The sequence below is a fragment of the Lissotriton helveticus genome, chromosome 9 (assembly GCF_964261635.1).
Source record: "Lissotriton helveticus chromosome 9, aLisHel1.1, whole genome shotgun sequence".
Classification (NCBI taxonomy): domain Eukaryota; kingdom Metazoa; phylum Chordata; class Amphibia; order Caudata; family Salamandridae; genus Lissotriton; species Lissotriton helveticus.
In genome coordinates, this window is record NC_136070.1 from 379,077,892 (window position 1) to 379,097,929 (window position 20,038).

At 45.3% G+C, this 20,038-nt stretch overlaps 1 protein-coding gene and 1 non-coding gene across 3 annotated transcripts in view; both read left to right on the forward strand.

Annotated features, from left to right (window-relative positions):
* VRK1 (VRK serine/threonine kinase 1) overlaps nucleotides 1-20,038 on the forward strand; it is a 288,098-nt gene that overhangs the window by 88,418 nt on the left and 179,642 nt on the right. The window lies entirely within an intron of this gene.
* Nucleotides 709-780, forward strand: TRNAW-CCA (transfer RNA tryptophan (anticodon CCA)). Its single transcript has one exon. It is a non-coding gene; the product is annotated as a tRNA-Trp (tRNA).

Consider the following 20,038-nt stretch of genomic DNA (forward strand, 5'->3'; position numbering starts at 1 on the left):
CAGAGGCTGCTGATATCGGCCAGCTGCCTAGAACGCCCCCGCAGTACCTGGGCACCTATCTTCACCCTCAGAGCCCCCACCGCAGGAAAAGACAGGCTGCGCACACCCAGAGGCTGCTGATATCGCCTCTCCCAGCCTACTCCTTTTTTCAGCCCCCCCACCACTGTACATCGATGCCGGGACTTCCGGTCTCCCCCTGATTTAATGGGTTGCGGCATTGCCTGCCACTGTTTCGGGGTAGCTGAGTGATGATCATTGTCACAATTTTCTCCCGAATCGTCCCTGCACTTGGGCTCATGCGTGACACATCCGCTAATCTAGTGACAGGGAAAGAGGGCAACACCAAAATAAAGCTACGGGCACTTACAGTCCGAGGCGCGGAGCTCTGCCTCGGTGTCCTCCAGGAGTGCAACTCTGTCAGCTGAGCTGATGGGATCTCGGCTGAACAGCGTGACAAATGTCTGCTCTTGCGCGCTGCAAGAAGAGTTGTGTGTTTTCACAGTCTCTCACACTTGGACAGTGTCATACTATAGCAGCGTCAATAGCAAAGCAAGTTTATGGATGTGACTAAAAGGTAGAAGTGCATAAAAAAACAGGAGTTTGAGTTATCCTTCCAATGCTTCAAAAGCAAACGATCGTCACCATAGTGCATTTCATCACTGAGCTTCGCACTCACATATTAAACATCCTCGTGATGAACGAACAGCTGACTTCGTGGCGCAACGGTAGCGCGTCTGACTCCAGATCAAAAGGTTGCGTGTTCAAATCACGTCGAGGTCACAAACTACCATTTTAAATGGAAATCTGGTAGTTATAACTTAAATTAAATATATCAAACATTTCTTTATCTAAAAATAATTGCGGATCAATTTCATATGGATTTAAGTGGAACAAACTTACTATTTATAAATTGGTGGGAGCATTTAAAAACCACTATCAGTTATACTGTTTTTAATGCTTTTTTATTTATTTATTTATTTTAAGAGTTTGAGATGCACCGAGCAACTAAAGTAGTAAGGTCTGGCACCTCCTGAAATATGTGATAATATCACAATCCTGTGTCACATTAACAGGAAACATCAGAGTCAGACAGGACACCAAAATAAAAGTGACACCAAATAAAAACAAGCATTTGCAATGCAATAGGTCTCCAGTTGCGATAGTTTGAGCTATTGGCATTGTAAATGACAATCTCCTTCATTTACGTGTTATAGTGCCAATGAACTCGCAAATGCGAGACCTATTGCATTGCAAATGCTTGTTTTTTTTTGCGCCGTCCACGCGTAAAGGTTTTTCTAAGGATCCCCATTTTCTATAGTGATAACTATGTTTCCTTGAAGATTTCTAATGGCTACATCTAGGAAGTCCGTATTTAAGTCCTGCAGGGAGTGTGGCGGTCACATGTCGATCACTGATCCCCATGATGATTGCCTTTGGTGCTTGTCTTCTGATCACGACGTCGATCAATGTCGAAGCTGCTGGAAGATGAATCCAAAAGCCCTTAAAGAACGCGAGGCTAAACTTTTTATGGCCAAAGCCAAAAAATAGAAGAGGGGTCGGAAGCGTTGGAAGACGTCGTCTTCTCATACTTCGAAGTCAAGAAAACACAAGAAGTCGAAGAAGAGACATGGTTCTCGGCGCCGTTCGTCGAAGAACAGGGCTTCGAGGTCGCCTTCTTAAGCTAAGCGGCTTCAAAGGAAGGACTCTGTATCTCGATCTCCTACTCCATCTCCACGCCGGTTCAATCTCCAGCTCCTAGGTTGCCGACGTCGAAGTGCCTTCGACGCCTGAAGGTTCTCCGGCTCCCAGTATGTCTGACGCCCAGGGATTCGTCTCCAGTTCGTCTGGCTTCACCTGTGCGGGCGCCGTCTTCACCGGCTCCGCAGGTTCCAGATCAGCCTCGGGTAATTCCTATTCAGGAAGGTACGGATCCATATCCTCCTTTTCCTGCTCCTGGAACGACCCTACACATTTTTTAAATGCGATGTTTGGCATGTTTGCCAGGGCTTCTAATCCTTCTGGTGCGCCTTTGGGCTCTGTGGGACCTTTGGCCTTTAATTTGGGTATACCTCACCAGTATGCCCAGGCGCCCTTCGTGCCATTCTTGCCAACTACTCTGGCTTAGCATTTTCCGGCACAGAGGTCTTCCACTCCGGTTCCTTGGACTCCTTCGGCTGTCGAGTCGGCGCGGCCTCTGATTCGATTGACGCCGAGATTTGAAGTCTAAGTTCCTCCATCGACGCCGATGCCGTCATCACTGGCGCCTGGCTCCGCCGACGCGATTAAGAAGCAGTGCTCTAGAAGGGATGCACAGAGGCTCCTTGAAGAAGAGGAATATAGACAGGACCAGGAGGAAGACGAGATTGTTGAATCTGTGGACGAGTTTGAAGGCTTACAGGAGGCCAGTGGATTGGATACTGCTCATGAGTATGAACTCTCCTCTCCAAAGGCTATGGTATTGCAGGATGTTGCTCCTTATGTCGCAATAAGGAAGGCAGCTGAGTTGCTTGATCTGCAGTTACCTACAGCTGAGGTGAAATCTAACATCCTGACCTGAGGTTCTAAACACATCTGGCAGTTTCTGAACCTCTTCCACCCTTCAATGAGGCTTTAACAGAGCTTATTTTAGAAGTCTGGTAAAAACCCTTGACTGCTCCTGCAGTTTCCTGGTCCGTTGCAAGAAGGTACAGACCTGCTCCTGGGGACCCGGCGTTTCTGTCTTCACATCCATCACCTGAAAGCTTGGTGGTCCAGGCTTCTTGCTCGAAGCAATCTTCTGGTTAATTTCCTACTATACCAGATGATAGGAATTCTAAAAAAAATGAAGCAAGCTGCAAAGAAGGTATTTTCTTCTGCGAGTATGGCACTAAAGTCCACTAATGCTACCTGTCTACTTAGGAGGTATATCCATGCTCTGATGGACTCAGTGGAGCAGTTAGCTCCAAAGTTGCCTGAAGATGACAGGAATAATTTCCTGGAGGTCCTTTCTGATTCTCAGGCTGCGGCCCGTCAAGTGATACAATCAGGTAAGTACACAGCTGACTCTGTGGCTCCTGTAATGGGGTCTTCTATAGCAACAAGAAGATAAGCTTGGCTCAGGTCGTCTGGATTTTCTCCTGATGTTCAGGCAACTCTGCTGGATTTGCCCTTTGATGGGTCGAGACTGTTTGGCACTAAAGCTGACTCTGCCTTGCAATGCTTTAAGGATAGCAGAGCGACTGCAAGATCTCTGAGCCTTCAAACGCCGTCCAGAGGATACGGCTACCAGCTGTATCGTGGATTTGGAAGGGCTGCTTCCTTTCGTGGCCGCCTACCGTCTCAACAGAGCCAACAGCAGAATCCTTTGTGCAAATCGTACAGGGGTAAAAATCGAGGACGCTTTAGGGGAGCCACCCAGCAGAAGTCCTCCTCCTCTTTCCCGCCCCCCTTGCCACGGTTGATGCCTCAGGAAAACAGTTCTAGATCCCCCCCATCTTAGAACATATTGGTTCTGTAGGGGGTCGGGTGTCCCACTTTCTACAAGATTGGAAATCAATTACTTCAGACAGTTTGGTTTGAAATCTTTTAGAGAATGGGTACGCCCTGCCGTTTTTAGAGTTTCAAATGTTGTGGGCAGGGACTCCTGCCCTCTAGACCATGCGCTCAATAAACGTTGAAACACGTGGGTTTCTTCTCCAAGTTCAATTTATTTTCATCCAAATATATGAAAAATTCAATTCATTGTGAATGGTGAATTATAAACCATAGTTCCTTGCGTGCATAATAATAATCTTATGTCGCAATGTTGCAATTCCTCATGATTTTACGTCCACCCAATGCATTTCGGGTCAGTGACCGTGACCCTTCGTCAGGGGTCTGAAAACAATGGGTAAGACAGGACCAAATTAGTTACTCCGAACAAAATGTACAATTATACAAACTAAAGAGATAAATCAATAGTGCCCGTGATAGAACGATAGTAAACATGCACTATGAGGTAAAGTGTGTGGAAGACCAACCACCAGTGTTGTTCTTAACTAAAATCCATGTCTAAAGGTGCTCACAGGTGCCTGCTGAAACGCACGTCTGTGCAGATTACAAAACCGCGTGGAGTGCCGTCGAGCGATGACAACAGTATCAGCATGCATACCGTGCAGTTCGAGGAGCTGGGATACAAGAAATAAGTGCTGATTAATGTGAAAAGTCCACTTACGAGGGATCGGACAACGCCGTATCTTCAATAGTATAGACCGGTTTACACGGTTCAATGAGAACGGTGATAAGTAGATAGTCACCTGATCGGGAGTCTGACCAATGAGCGAAGGGGGAAAATAAGTAGCACCCGTCACGTGATCCGGGTATCTGTGCTTCATCGTAAGGAAGTTTTAAAAAAGTGTCCGGATTATTGGAAACGGAAAACTAGAATACCGTGCAAGGGGCATAGTGAACCCAAGTGAATGAAAAAGGAAAAAAGGTGTAACAGAACAAGCGTGATAAGAAATGTAAATGACATTCTAAAACACAATTGTATTATGCAAAACGAATACTAGAATACTGATGGGGACCAGTGTTCATCGAAAGGCAATGCGGCAAAAAGTTGATCGATCATAAAAAGCAAGAGTGTTCAACACGATCATTCAACCCAACTGGATGAGCAGCATTGAGTTTTTTGATCCAGTAGAATTCCGCTCTCAGTCTTTGTTTCGAAGGATCCATGTCTGGGCGTTGTGGGATGGTCTCAAGAACCATAAATCTAAGTTGGGATATCTGGTGACCGGCTTCTTTCCAATGACATGCTGTGGTGGATTTGACATTTGCGAGTCGAATGTTGCTCTTATGTTCCGTGATACGTACTTTAATTTTACGTTCTGTTTGTCCGACGTATACTTTGCCACAAGGGCATTTAATTGCATAAATGCAATTCGTGGTGTCGCAAGTGCTGGTGTGATGATCTATGGAATGACCTTTGGTGGGATGAGTGAAAGTTTTACCAGTAATCTCATTGTTGCAGTGAATGCAATTGAGGCATTTCAACATTCCTTTACAGTTAAGATTCACTTTCTTGGTTGTGTTTAATAGTTCTTTCAAATTCTTTGATCTTTGGAATGCGAATGTCACTTTGTCACTGTATAGGTCTTTTAGATCTGGTTCGGATTGGATTAAATGCCAATGTTTGTTGATGATACGTTTGATTTTTGTAGATTCTGTAGAATATTTCATCACACCTACTGTCTTTTTGCTTGGAATCTTGGCTTTTTCTTGTAGTAGGGTCTCTCTGTCAAGTTTTTCAATTTTGCTTAGCGACGTCTCTAAAATGTTTTGAGGATAGCCTCTCTGTTGATATTTCACTGTTTGTTCATTGAGTGATATCGAAAGGTCTTTATCACTGGTCGTGATTCTTTTCAATCTAATGTATTGGGACGTCGGCGGGTGCTTGCTTAGAGATTCTGGGTGAAAACTTTGGAATAAGAGGCTAGCATTTGTGTCTGTTTTCTTTGAAAAGACTTTTGTACTGATTGAATTGTTGACTAGCATCACTTGAACATCCAAAAATGCAATGGATTCATTTTCGATAGTATGAGTGAACTTGATGCGTTCATTATGAGTATTCAATGTCGCTATGTTCGACTCTAATTGATCCTTTGAACCTTGCCAGATTATGAAAATGTTGTCTATGTAGCGTTTGAACATTATTAATCCTGAGGTCCATTCTTGATTATGTAAAACATAATCGGTCTCAAATTTGTTCATGAAAAGTTTGGCATATGAGGGTGCCCCTCCAAAGCCCATTGAGGTCCCATTGCATTGATTAAAAAATTGTCCTTGCCACTCGAAATAGCTGTGGTATAGTGCGAATTACATGAGTTCCAAGATCAACACTTTTTGTGATTCTTCCAAGTCGCTGTTAAGTAAGCTCCATTCTAGAGCTTCGATGCCCTCATTGTGAGGGATGGAGGTGTATAACGCCGTGACATCTATAGTACATAACCAATATGTAGAGTCTCCCCGTAGTGACACGGTTCTGAGTAGGTTCAAAAAAGATGTGGTGTCTTTGATGTATGTCTCACCCTTTTGTACGATTGGTTGTAAGAACTTGTCAATGAACTTCCCGATAGGTTCTGAGATGGACCCACAAGCTGAGACTATGGGTCTAAATGGCGGATTGATGGGGTCCTTATGGATTTTGGGCAACATGTACAGTCGCGGTCTTCTCGGGTACTCCATGATGAAGAATGCATGAGTTTTCTGGCTGATCCACTTCATTGATAATGCATGATCTAATATTTGTTGAAGAATTTGTTGAAATTCTAGCGTGGGATCACCTTCCAATGGAAAATAAATGTCTTGATTCAGAACGTGAAGGTTATGACTGTTCACATAAAATTCTGTGTCCATCACTATGAGTGCGCCGCCCTTATCTGCTTTCTGAAAGGTGAGGCTTTTTTCATGGCCCAAATTTTTAAGGGTGTTCCATTCCTTTGGTGATAGATTGCTTTTATTAGGTTTGTTGAAAGGAATTTTCTGCACTTCTGTTGTGACGGACCGTTCGAAGGCATCGATAGTCTTGTGCGAAAATGGTGCACAAAATGTACTGTGAGGTTTGAAGTCTTTGTCCCATGTATCCGATGTTGGTGTTTCTTGAATGTCCTTAGAAAAATATCTTAATTTCAAGTTCCTAAAGAATTTGAATAATGAAATTTCAGTCTCCCCAGGGTTTGACCTGTATGTAGGTACAAAGGTTGTACCTTTGTTTAAGAGTTTGGTTTGTGCCTTGGTGAGGTGTTTCGATGAGATATTGATGATCAGGTTGTTTTCGACATCTGGCTCCTTGTCCTTTTGGCTACCTCCTCTTCGGTTTCTTTTGCCCCTTCTTGTGGGGGAGCATTTGCTGCCGGACTTGTATCTAAAAAAGCCGGTTGTTGTTGCGTGCCTTGGCTTGTGGAGGGTTTGACGATGGACTTGCTGGCTGTGTTGATGGGTAATCTTGTTTGAGCGATCTCCGAGTTGGAAACAACACTTTCCTGTGAGGATGTAGGGCCAGTTATTTGTGTTTGCTGCTGTGGTTGCCATTTTTTCTGGTTGTATATCTCCGCCCAAGTGTAAACTTCTTCCAATTTGTAATCCAACGTGTCTCGTCGGTATTTCCGAATTTTTCTCTCATTCACCTCTTTGGCGTAACGTTCTAATTTGTTGTTAATATCGTCTAGGGTTTTATCAAGATCCGGAATTTTGTTAATTTCTGTCTTGATGGTTTTGATCTCTTCCAACAGTGCCTTAGAAAGTTCTTCAATGATCAGTAGGATCAGATCAAGCGAACATTTATTTAAAATTTGGTACCATTTCTCCATAAATTTTTTACTGTTTTTGCAGAGCATTGGCTTAAGAGCTATCCTGAGTCCCCATTTGTGATAATGGATGAGAGTGGTCGCGTGCAACCTTTGGTTAATCTCCTTTCTGCTCATATATTCGAATTGCCTTAATAATTGTGCCGTGGTTGTTTTTTGCGGAGTAAATCTTCTGGTCTCCTGTATTAGCCCATAGATTTCTTTAGCTGCTTCAGCTGTATATCCAAGGGTTTCAGCTTTGTTGGTGGTTAATAGGGCTATATCGTCTAATTGCATCTTGGTGTATTGATGCACAAAGGGATGGGTTTTGACTGGGGTTCAACACTGAGAAAGTTTGTTATCCCTGTGCACTCGCTGTTGCTGATCAATGGTTTAACTGTAATTTTAGATTTTGGATCAGGGGGGCGCATTGGCCGTCACACGTAGTCAGACCGTGCCTTTAACCGTAGTATCAAATGTTGTGGGCAGGGACTCCTGCCCTCTAGACCATGCGCTCAATAAACGTTGAAACACGTGGGTTTCTTCTTCAAGTTCAATTTATTTTCATCCAAATATATGAAAAATTCAATTCATAATGAATGATGAATTATAAACAATAGTTCCTTGCGTGCATAATAATAATCTTATGTCGCAATGTTGCAATTCCTCATGATTTTACGTCCACCCAATGCATTTCGGGTCAGTGACCGTGACTCTTCGTCAGGGGTCTGAAAACAAAGGGTAAGACAGGACCAAATTAGTTACTCCGAACAAAATGTACAATTATACAAACTAAAGAGATAAATCAATAGTGCCCCTGATAGAACGATAGTAAACATGCACTATGAGGTAAAGTGTGTGGAAGACCAACCACCAGTGTTGTTCTTAACTAAAATCCATGTCTAAAGCTGCTCACAGGTGCCTGCTGAAACGCACGTCTGTGCAGATTACAAAACCGCGTGGAGTGCCGTCGAGCGATGACAACAGTATCAACATGCATACCGTGCAGTTCGAGGAGCCGGGATACAAGAAATAAGTGCCGATTAATGTGAAAAGTCCACTTACGAGGGATCGGACAACGCCGTATCTTCAATAGTATAGACCGGTTTACACGGTTCAATGAGAACGGTGATGATAAGTAGATAGAGAGTCACCTGATCGGGAGTCTGACCAATGAGCGAAGGGGGAAAATAAGTAGCACCCGTCACATGATCCGGGTATCTGTGCTTCATCGTAAGGAAGTTTTAAAAAAGTGTCCGGATTATTGGAAACGGAAAACTAGAATACCGTGCAAGGGGCATAGTGAACCCAAGTGAACGAAAAAAGAAAAAAGGTGTAACAGAACAAGCGTGATAAATGTAAATGACATTCTAAAACACAATTGTATTATGCAAAACGAATACTACAATACTGATGGGGACCAGTGTTCATCGAAAGGCAATGCTGCAAAAAGTTGATCGATCATAAAAAGCAAGAGTGTTCAACACGATAATTCAACCCAACTGGATGAGCAGCATTAAGTTTTTTGATCCAGTAGAATTCCGCTCTCAGTCTTTGTTTCGAAGGATCCATGTCTGGGCGTTGTGGGATGGTCTCAAGAACCATAAATCTAAGTTGGGATATCTGGGGACCGGCTTCTTTCCAATGTCATGCTATGGTGGATTTGACATTTGCGAGTCAAATGTTTTTAGAGTTTCCTTTTCCTTAGCCTTCTCGCCAGGGTTGGTGTTCAGAGGACCACTTATCTTTTATTCATCAGGAGGTTCTTACCTTGTTACAGAAAGGAGCGATCGAGGTGGTTCCAGAGCAGAAGAGGGCTCATGGGTATTACTCCTGGTATTTCCTGATCCCCAAAAAGGACAGTCGATTGAGGCCGATCTTAGACCTCAAGATTTTGAATCTTTACCTCAGGCAGGAAAAGTTCACTATGTTGAACTTAGCTCAGGTTCTTCTTGCGCTGCAACAGGAAGACTGGATGGTGTCTATCGATCTGCAGGATGCGTATTTTCATCTTCCCATCCTGAAGTCACATCGGAAGTATCACAGGTTCACGGTGGGGTCGCAACAGTACCAGTTTGCGGTGCTTCCGTTTGGTTTGACTTTCGCACCTCAGTTCTTTACAAAGGTGATGGCGGTGGTAGCGGCACATCTCCGAGGGTCAGGGGTTCCTGTTTTCCCCCATCTGGATGACTGGCTGTTGAAAGCCAAGTCTCCGGAAATGGTGTTACGCCACTTGCAAGCGACATCGTATCTGTTGTTCAAATTGGGTTTCTCAATAAATGTACCCAAATCTCACCTGGTGCCTTTTCAGTGCAGCCTCTTCATAGGGGCAATACTGGACACTACTGTGTATCTGGCATTTCCGCCTCTGCAAAGGATTCTCGTCATTCAGGCAATGATTCCTTTATTTCACAATGGAGCAGTTGTTCCAGTCCTGAATGTTCTACGTCTGCTTGGTCTGTTCGCTTCCTGCATACTGTTGGTCAGTCATGCACACTGGCATATGAGGGCACTCCAGTGGTGCCTCCGCAGGCAGTGGAATCAACACAACGGAGATCTCGGGGAGAAGGTCAGAATCTCCAGAGACACTACAGCGGAGCTGACTTGGAGTGTGCAGGGCAATCTGACTCAAGAAAAGCCCTTTCAGCCTTTTCCGCCGGTGGCCACAGTGATCACGGATGCCTCTACTATAGGGTGGGATGCTCATCTGGGGGATCTGGAGGTCAAAGGTCTTTGGTCTCTGGTCTCCAGAGGAAAGGTTGCTTCACATCAACCTTCTGGAATTGCGGGCGATACGTTTGGCACCAAAGGCTTTCCTTCCTTCCCTTCGCGGGCAGTCGGTTCATGTCCTGACGGACAACACTACCGCGATGTGGTACATAAACAGGGAGAAGTGGGGTCGTATCTTCTATCGAGAGGCTCTGCGACTCTGGTCCTGGACTCATGTCCTTCAGATTTGTATGTATGCAAATCATCTAGCCGGTGTGCTGAATGTTCGTGCGGACAGTCTGTCGGTCTTACTCGGCCGGTCACGAGTGGTGGCTTCATTCGGAGGTGGTCCATCACATCTTCGAGATGTGGGGATCTCCTCGGTTACACCCATTTGCCACTCATGATAACGCGCACTGCCAGTTGTTCTGCAGTCTCCAGTAACCGATGCAGGGAGCGCTGGGGGGCGCGTTTCAGCTGGATTGGACCTTGCAGCTCCTTTACGTGTTTCCCCCCCATACCCTTGATTCCTCGGGTTCTGAGGAAGATTTGCCAAAACCGGGCCCAGGTCAGATTTATCGCCCTGGATTGGCCAAGAAGGGTGTGGTACACAGATCTTCTTCACCTTTCATCGCACCCTCCGCTCAGTCTTTCTTTCAGGGCAGACCTCCTCTCGCAGTTGCAGGGGCACGTTCTACACCCCTACCTCCAGAGCCTGCACCTTCATGCCTGGAGATTGAGCATACAACATGAAAATTGCCTCAACCGCTCTTACTTGAACGAAAAAACATTTTCAGGTTAGAAAAATATTTATTACATCCCAGCTAGGCATGCTTATTCAATGCCAATTATTTTTAAATTTTAGAAATATATTTTAACATCAATAGACAGAAATAAGGACTGTACATTCAATTTATATACAAATGGTTTGATACACATAGAAACAAAACAGTGTCAAAATGATATTCAAACATCCAACATCCTACAAAAAAATTAATACATAACAGAAAAAAATATCACATACATATAGAATCAATGAATGAAAAACTCAAAAGAATGGGGAATAGAGAACAGCTGAATGACTCAAAATTGATAATATCTGAACTGGCCAAGCCTAATATTGTTTATTGATAATGCTCTATTCCACCAAAGCTGCCGACGCGTTTCGAGCCCAGGACAAGTGTCCCTGGGCTCTCATCAAGGCTTTTATTCTTTGTGTCAGGCTCTTTTTCTAGGAAGGAGAAGGCTTGTGGGACTTGTAGTCAGGGGAAAGGGGGGACTAAGGGAATCAATCGTTTTCAATGGGCAGACAATTCAATCTTGCATGTGCCGCCAAACGGCGAGATGGCTTGTAAAATATGACCATCCGTGTGTTTTCCTTGTGCAGGCTTCGTTATTCTTAAATTGAAAATGGTCCAAACACTTGTGTTCCTTCTCAGCAACCGGGTTCCTCGAGGTATGATTCAAAACCGGGCCCAGGTCAGATTTATCGCCCTGGATTGGCCAAGAAGGGTGTGGTACACAGATCTTCTTCACCTTTCATCGCACCCTCCACTCCGTCTTCCTTTCAGGGCAGACCTCCTCTCGCAGTCGCAGGGGCAGGTTCTACACCCCTACCTCCAGAGCCTGCCCCTTCATGCCTGGAGATTGAACGGGGCATCCAGAGTGCCTTCTCTCTCCCCCTGATGTGGTGGATGTTATTTTATCATCCAGGCAAACTCCACGTGCGGACAGTCTGTCGGCATGATGGTCCAGATTTGTTAAATGCTGTGGAGAGAGGGCCATTGAGCCTTTGAAAGCCCGTTTGTCTAATATTCTAGAGTTTTCTCTTTCTTTGGCTCCGCAAGGTTGTGCTGTGGCTATAGTAAAGGGATATTTGTCGGCTTTTCTATGTTTGCCGGCTCAGCTGTCTTTATTTAAGTCCCCCATTGTTATGAGGTTCATTAAGGGCCTTACTAATAGATTTCCTCCCACTCCTTTCATTATGCCTCAATGGGATTTAAATCTTGTTCTTAGCTTTTTAATGGGTGCTCCTTTTGAGCCTCTTCATAGTTGCCCATTGAGGCTTCCCTCTTTAAAGATGGTTTTCTTGATTGCCATTACCTCGGCTAGGAGGGTAAGTGAGCTTCAAGCTCTTAGTTCTAAACCTCCTTTCTTGACCATACATGTAGATAAGTTGGTTCTTAGGACCAGGGCTGCTTTCCTTTCTAAGGTGGTTACTCCTTTCCATATGGGACAGTCCATTACCTTACCTACCTTCTATCCTCCCCCCTCACCCTTCCAAGGAGGAGGAGAGACTTCATTGTTTAGACCCTAAGAGAGCTGTCCGCTTTGATTTAGACAGATCAAAGGATATGAGACTGGACGATCAACTCTTTGTGGGCTGCGTTGGGAAGATGAAAGGCAAGGCTGTGCACAAGCGGACTCTATCTAGGTGGATCATCTTGGGCATCAAGATTTGCTACCCCTTTGCCAAGAAGGACCCTCCTGAAGGTATCGGAGCTCATTCCACCAGAGCCAAGTCTTCTTCTGCTTTGGCTATAGGTGTTCCTGTTATTATCATTTGTAAAGCAGCAAATTGTGCCTCTCTCCATACTTTTGCAAAGCAATATTGCTAGGATTCGGAGGTTAGGAGGGATGGCTATTTTGCTCGATCCGTTATGCAAGATTTTGTGGTCTAGTCAGGTGGACACCCTCCTCCGGGAGAGGTACGGCTTTGGGATTCTATTCAAAAGGTGAGGAATCCACAGGCAGAAGTATCCACCAGAAGAACAAGTTACTTACCTTCGGTAACGCTTTTTCTGGTGGATACAGTATCTGCCTGTGGATTCCTCACTATCCCACCCGCCTCCCCGTTGTCTGCCTGTTTCTACCAAAAGATTCTTTAACTGTTTAACATGAGTGTTTTTAATATGTCTTAATCATGCTTATGTTTTAATAGTGGGAAATGCTTGGTCTGTTGATTTTTCTCCATGCCTTTATTGGTTCTGCATTTGTGTATATATATATATATATATATATATGTGTGTATAGATAGATAGATAGATAGATAGATAGATATATATAGATATATAGATATACATATATATATATATATATATATATATATATATATATATATATATATATAGATATCTATATATCAGACCCCCCAGGATATAGCGGCATGGATTAGCAAATTTAGAGGCACAAAAATGGAAATTTAGCGACACAAATATGGAAATTTTGCGGCATTTTATTTGGCCGTTTTCCCTACAACAAACACAGATATCTTAGTTTTTTTTAGTTATTTAACAACATGAAGCAATGTATATTTGGTTTATTTACAATGTAGACACTTGGTTTGGCTGTCCCTTGGAGTGTATTAGGAGGTTTGCATTATTTATGCAAAGAATTATTTTTTGTATGAGCTTAGGAAAGCCCCACATGACATTGCCTCGTCCCTCCCCTTCTCTCCTCAAACATCACTCCCCACCTCCTTCATTTTCGCGGGCACTTATGTAAAAATCGCTGCATTTTTACAAACGTGCCAATTTTGCTGGAAATCACGAAATCCTGGAGGGTCTGCTTAGAGAGCTTTCTATCGTTGTCTAAGACCTCCGTAATCACCAGAAGGGTTGTCTGGACTGATGCAGGGTGTCCACTTGCATAAGTGTACATCATATACCAGGCAAGATTCTCACAAGGGCAAGCAAAAACTCATCATGCACATCACCGTTCAACTGGGCTTCGATTGGTCATACATGATATCTGTGAGGGAACAGTCCGAGTAGAGTCAACAGTTGCTTCAGTCTCTCGTAGCTCTGGGCTCTTCACCAGGACCACTGATTTCTGGTGCAAAAGATGCTATTTTCAAATGATGAGTACCAAAGGACACAATTATAAACCAATCTTAATAGAGAACAAACCTACTTACTGCTTCTCTGTAGTTTTACTGCTGATCATACATGGAAGTTACAAAAACCAGCTGGTTTTGGGGGGGAGTGGGAGCATTATCGATACTGGACACTTAAGTTAATTTAAGGAGTCATCCACGTATTGTAGAAGGAAGTCCATCACTTGGAAGAAATGAAAAGGATTTGACTAAACTGTGTATATAGGCAGCTTCTCAAAATGTAGCTGGGAAGGTCAGCAGTAAATCCTGGGCGTGCCCACGAGACGCTTACACGCAGTTTGTATAGCAGTGGCCAGTGGTGGTATACATACATGGTGGCTTGTTGGAGAGCCCAACAAGTCCAAAAAACAAGTGAATTAACAAAGGCACCTCTTGGTGCGTCACATCTGTGGTAACTGATGCCTGGTAACCAACGTAAGGGTCAAATAGTTGCCCAACTAGAATGCAATACCCTCCAAAATAGGTTGAATAAAGTGAATTAGTTCTGCATGTCGACAGGTGGTGGGACACGCCCAGCATTGCCGTGGGACTCGCACTTGCTTCTCATGGCATGGAACTCAAAGGGTGGGCGCTGCACATGGAGAAAAAATAAATAGCGATTCTCCTGAAAAATCTAATAAAAATGAAAGTTAAAAAAGAGATTTTTTTTTTTTTTACTTTGGGGATGGGTGTTGAAGTTGAGGCCTCATGTTTGTTTCGTACTTTCTGTTCAGGGGCATAGCTATCAATAGTGCAGCAGGTGCAGTGGCACCGCGACCTGGTGGGCCCACTGGACCCCTCTTGTAGTTGTATTTCCTTGCTTTAATTTGGGACCATGACACCTTTGCTTCGCTATTGTTCCTGCTTTCATTTGTGACACTCTAGAAGGGTTGTTAAATGTTTTGCTTTCTACGTGATTCAGCAGGTTTTTAATCTGAGAAGGACATGGAGATACAAACAGTGGCTCGTGGGTGTTTGCTGTGAAGCTTTAAAACTGGTTTGGCACGAGGCAGCATCTCATGGACATGGGGCTTGAGTGGTAAGTGCTGATTTTGCAGGCACTTTTGTAAAAAATCGCTGCATTTTTACAAAAGTGCCGATTTTGCGAGCACTTTTGTAAAAATCGTGGCATTTTTACAAAAGTGCCGATTTCGCGGCAAACCGCGAAATCCTGGAAGGTCTGTTTAGTATATTATGTATACATGTGAAAATGAGTCGGTCCGCCCGTTTGCCTCAGTGGCACGGAAAAAATGGGTGGAACTGACGTCAGCATGCCGACGAGGTCTTCTTATGGCTTCGATGACATCATTTGGAGTCGCGAGCGGAGCCGTGCTATTATGACGTCCTCGTTGACGTGGGAGAGCTAGGAAAGATTTTCCGGGGAATGCTGGCGCAGGGGGTATTCAAAAGGTGAGGAATCCACAGGCAGATACTGTATCCACCAGAAAAAGCGTTACAGAAGGTAATTAACTTGTTCTTCTTGTGACCAGGGCCTGTAAATCAAATGCTCCTGGTAAGCCTGCAGCCCTAATTGTGCCACCCCCAGGGGTAGCCCTTCAAATATGTCTTGGGCCTGCCACTGCAGAGCCTGTGTGTGCAGTTTAAAACTGCCATGTCGACCTGGCAAGTTCACAAACTTTACAGGCCCAAACCTTCCCTGTTATTACATGTAAGGCTCACCTAAGGTAGGCCTTAGGTAGCCCCATGGGCAACGTGCAGTGTATTGAAAAGCTACAACGTGTGCTTTTAAGTTTTACTTGTCCTAGTAGTGAAAAATTGCTACATTCATTTTTTTACTACAGCAAGGGATATCTGTCTCTTAGGTTAGCATTGGAGCTGCCTTGTTACACTTTACAAAGGTATCTTCCAATTGGGAACAGGTCGAAAATTGCAGTTTGGTGTCTCTGGACACACAATATACAAACTTCTTTTTGTGAAAAAGTTGGTTTTTAAGTTGCAGGTCTGAAAATGCCACCATTCTGTACCTCTGCTTGTCCTTAGAATACACATCTGGGTTGAATGACAGTTGGGCTGTGTGAATTCACTCTAGACTTTCGTACACAAAGGGAGCTGAGGTGTGCCATGCATATCCAGATGGCCTATCACCAGGCTGATGGGTCTTCCTGAGTTAGAGTGGTGGGAGGAGTTGACACTTGCACCTGAAAAGGGCGGTGGCTATCCCCAACAAAAAAGCTGCATACCCCCCTGTGGTTTATGGAGCCAGGGTCAGGAAAGGCAGGGTCTTGTGCACTACAATGATATTTCTGAAATCTCCCTACTTCAAAGGCTAAAATGGGTATAAGTAATGGACCTCTGACACCATATACTCATAACACTTCTGGACTGATGGCATTCTGCTAGGAAGACTATCTGTCATGCTGTCAGGAGGGACTGCCACTTTGCTGTGTGGGCATGCTGCTTCTGTCCTGGGCGTGAGAGGACTGCACTTTGATCTGTGCATCCTGCTGTCTAAAGTTTCTCCAAGGTATTGTGTTGCGCTTGCCCCCTATTGGAAGTCACAGGGACATCAAAGACTTCACCTACAGCACCTGGGCTCCTCTGCTGTGAGTCCTACTCTGCCAAGTGGTGCCAAATCCAGTTCCTGGCCTTTGGGAGTAAGATCTGTTCTAAAAACAAGAAACCAACTTCGAGTGCCACTTCTGAACCTGCACAGCTCTGCACTTCGATGCCTGCGCCGCTGCCTGTGCCGAAGCTGTGGTCACTGCTCAACGCACGGACCACGACTTAGAAAGCAAGCTCCGCCACAGCTTCTCCGAAAAACCGCCACCGCATGAGTCTCGAGTAACGCATCACGAATATCCATGAGTCCCAACTCCGCCGCAGCACCTGTGACCCCGTGGTGTGACATGCCTCGAAATCGACGCCTCACAGCTGGATGCTTGATGTTTCATCGACACCACATCACCTCCCATGGGCCTCATATCGTTCCTGGGCATCGGTGACTCAACGACTGTACTGCCTCCAGGAACCAACGCCTCACTTGCTACAGTGATGCCTCACCCCTTTTGTGCTACGCATTGTCCCTGGGCGTTGACGTGCCAACGACCTGCACAGCAGTAAGGAACCGACACCTCAACTGGGTCCCCTCCCCAGCTCCTCACACCGCCTTTGATTCTTGACCTCTTCAAGGTACTGTAACCAGGGTCTACACAACTCCGTGGCCGGCCTGCGCTCCATTGCAGTCAACCTGAATTTTTGGATTCTCCCCAGTCAAGCACGTCAAAATCGCCAGAGCTATTGTTTTTCTAGGCACTATAACTTTATTAAATCTTGAAAAATCCATATTTTAACTTCTGTATGTTGGATGTTTGTCGTTTTGGTATTGTTTTATATGGTAAGATAAATATTGGCTATTTTTCTAATCTGGTGTGAAGTACTTTTGTAGTGTTTTTATTATGTACCTGTTTGTGTGTGTACACAAATACATTACACATTGCCTCTTTAGTTTAGCCTTACTTCTCTGAGCCAAGCTACCAGTGGATGAGCACAGGTAAGCGTAGTGTGTACTACACTTACCCTGACGAGCTGCAAAATTCAATTTTCTCCATGTGAGATGTTCTTCTCCGTTTGTATAACGGTTCCCTAATTGCATACTTAAGTTATGCCTCTTTTATCTACATTTTTGTGGTACATGGGAGCCTCTTTTCCTTATGAGTTGTAGCTCTCCTGCCCTCTGCTCTGTTCTGACTCCCCTATTGAATTTTGCACTAGTATGTTCCCTTATTATACAAGTCAACAATGTATCTTTCTCCAATACATCAACTCTTCACTCCCGATTGTTATCCCTCATTCATTCTTCATTTCTATTAACTCTCTATCACTATTATCCCAGAGCTTTAGGCCCTCTAGCCACGTGTGCGCTTTCTACTCGAATCTCATCCTGTCTTTCTGCTCGCTTTGTTTCCTGTGTGTTTTATGAGTAGTTTATCCCAACGAAATGTTGTTATGTGGTTGGAAATGTTATCACTTGCTCGAGTTACGAATCAAGCCTGCCAATATGAAATGTCCTATCCCATCGCAACCTATCACAAACGCATTTTCCGTACCCCCTCAAACCGGAGTTCGCATTCTTTCCTCTCCAGTTGCCCCTGCCCTATACATGAGAATGTGAGAAGTAAACTGATGGCCTGTAGGACATTGAGCCAGAGTTTCCCTTCCTTGCTCGACAGGCATTTTAAACCCTCCTTTGTCTTGTGTGCGCACGGAAGACCGTTCTGCAATGGAAAACACTTTTTTAGGTCTCGCTGGCGTTGCAGCGCGAAGCGCTGCCGCCAACGAGACTTATAGCCGCCTACATCCCTGTCAAGGGAGTAACAGCTGTGAACGAGCCCGATACAGACCTGGGCACGAGCCGACCCAGGTCTGTGAACGCGCTTCAAGGTTGAGCAGCTTGTGCACGTTTGTTGGACGTCAGGCACAGCAAGCGCCCGCCAGACCAATTATCCCAGCATGAAACTCTACTTCCCAGGCCCACAAGACCAATTATCCCAGCAGGAGTCTCCACTTCCTCAGGCACCGCAACAATTATCACAGCATGAGACCCACTTATCACAGCATGTCAACAGGTGCCTCAGGCTGCTGGAGCACTCAACTATAATTAATGCACAGTTGAGTGCTCCAGCAGCGTGGGGCGCCTCTCTGCATGCTGTGATTATTATCACTTTGGGGCCTCATGCTGTGATAATTAGGGCGGCATGCTCTATTTGCAGCACTGAACATTTTCAAAGAAGGCGAAGCAGCGACATTCATTGGAGACACTCACCCTCATGCCCTCACCCCTCTCACTCGCCCTCACCCCCTCACACCCCCTGAACCCTCACACACCTCCTCACCCTCACACCCCCTCACTCACACACCCTCACCCTCACACACCCTCACCCTCACTCACCCTCTCAACCTCACTCACCCTCTCAACCTCACACCCTCACTCACCCTCTCACCCTCACACCCTCACTCACCCTCTCACCCTCACACCCCCTCACACCCCCTCACACCCTCTCACCCTCACACCCTCACACCCCCTCACCTTCACACCCCCTCACCCTCACTCACCCCCTCACCCTCACTCACCCCCTCACCCTCACACCCCCTCACCCTGCCTCACCCTCACACCCCCTCACACCCCTCACACCCCCTCACCCTCACACACTCTCACCCTCACACTCTCACCCTCACACTCTCACCCTCACACTCTCACCCTCACACACTCACCCTCACACACTCTCACCCTCACACACTCTCACCCTCACACACTCTCACCCTCACACCCCTCATACACCCTCACCCACCCTCACTCACCCTCACACAGCCTCACACACTCACCCTCACACCCCCTCACCCTCACACCCCCTCACCCTCACACCCCCTCACCCTCACACCCCCTCACCCTCACACCCCCTCACCCTCACACCCCCTCACCCTCACACCCCCTCACCCTCACACCCCCTCACCCTCACACCCCCTCACCCTCACACCCCCTCACCCTCACACCCCCTCACCCTCACACCCCCTCACCCTCACACCCCCTCACCCTCACACCCCCTCACCCTCACACCCCCTCACCCTCACACCCCCTCACCCTCACACCCCCTCACCCCCCTCACTCACCCCCACACACACTCTCACACACACCCTCACATACCCTCACATACCCTTACCAGCATAGCATAACAAAACATAGCATAGCATAACGAAACACAGCATAGCATAACAAACAAAAGCATAGGATAGCAAAAGCACAGCATAACAAAACAAAGCATAGGATAGCAAAACACAGCAAAACATAGCATAGCAAAACACAACAAAGCATAGCAAAACAAAACACAACAAAACACCATAGCATAACAAAACAAAGCATAGCAAAACAAAGCATATCATAGTAAAACAACAAAGCATAACATAACATAACACAACAAAACATATCATAACAAAACATAGCATAAGAAAACATAGCATAACAAAACATAGCATAACACAGCAAAACATAGAAGAGCATAACAAAACAAACCATAGCATAACATAACAAAGAATAGCAAAACATAGCATAGTAAAACAAACCATAGCATAACATAACAAAGAATAGCAAAACAAAACATAGCATAGTAAAACAAAACATAGCATAGCATAGCAT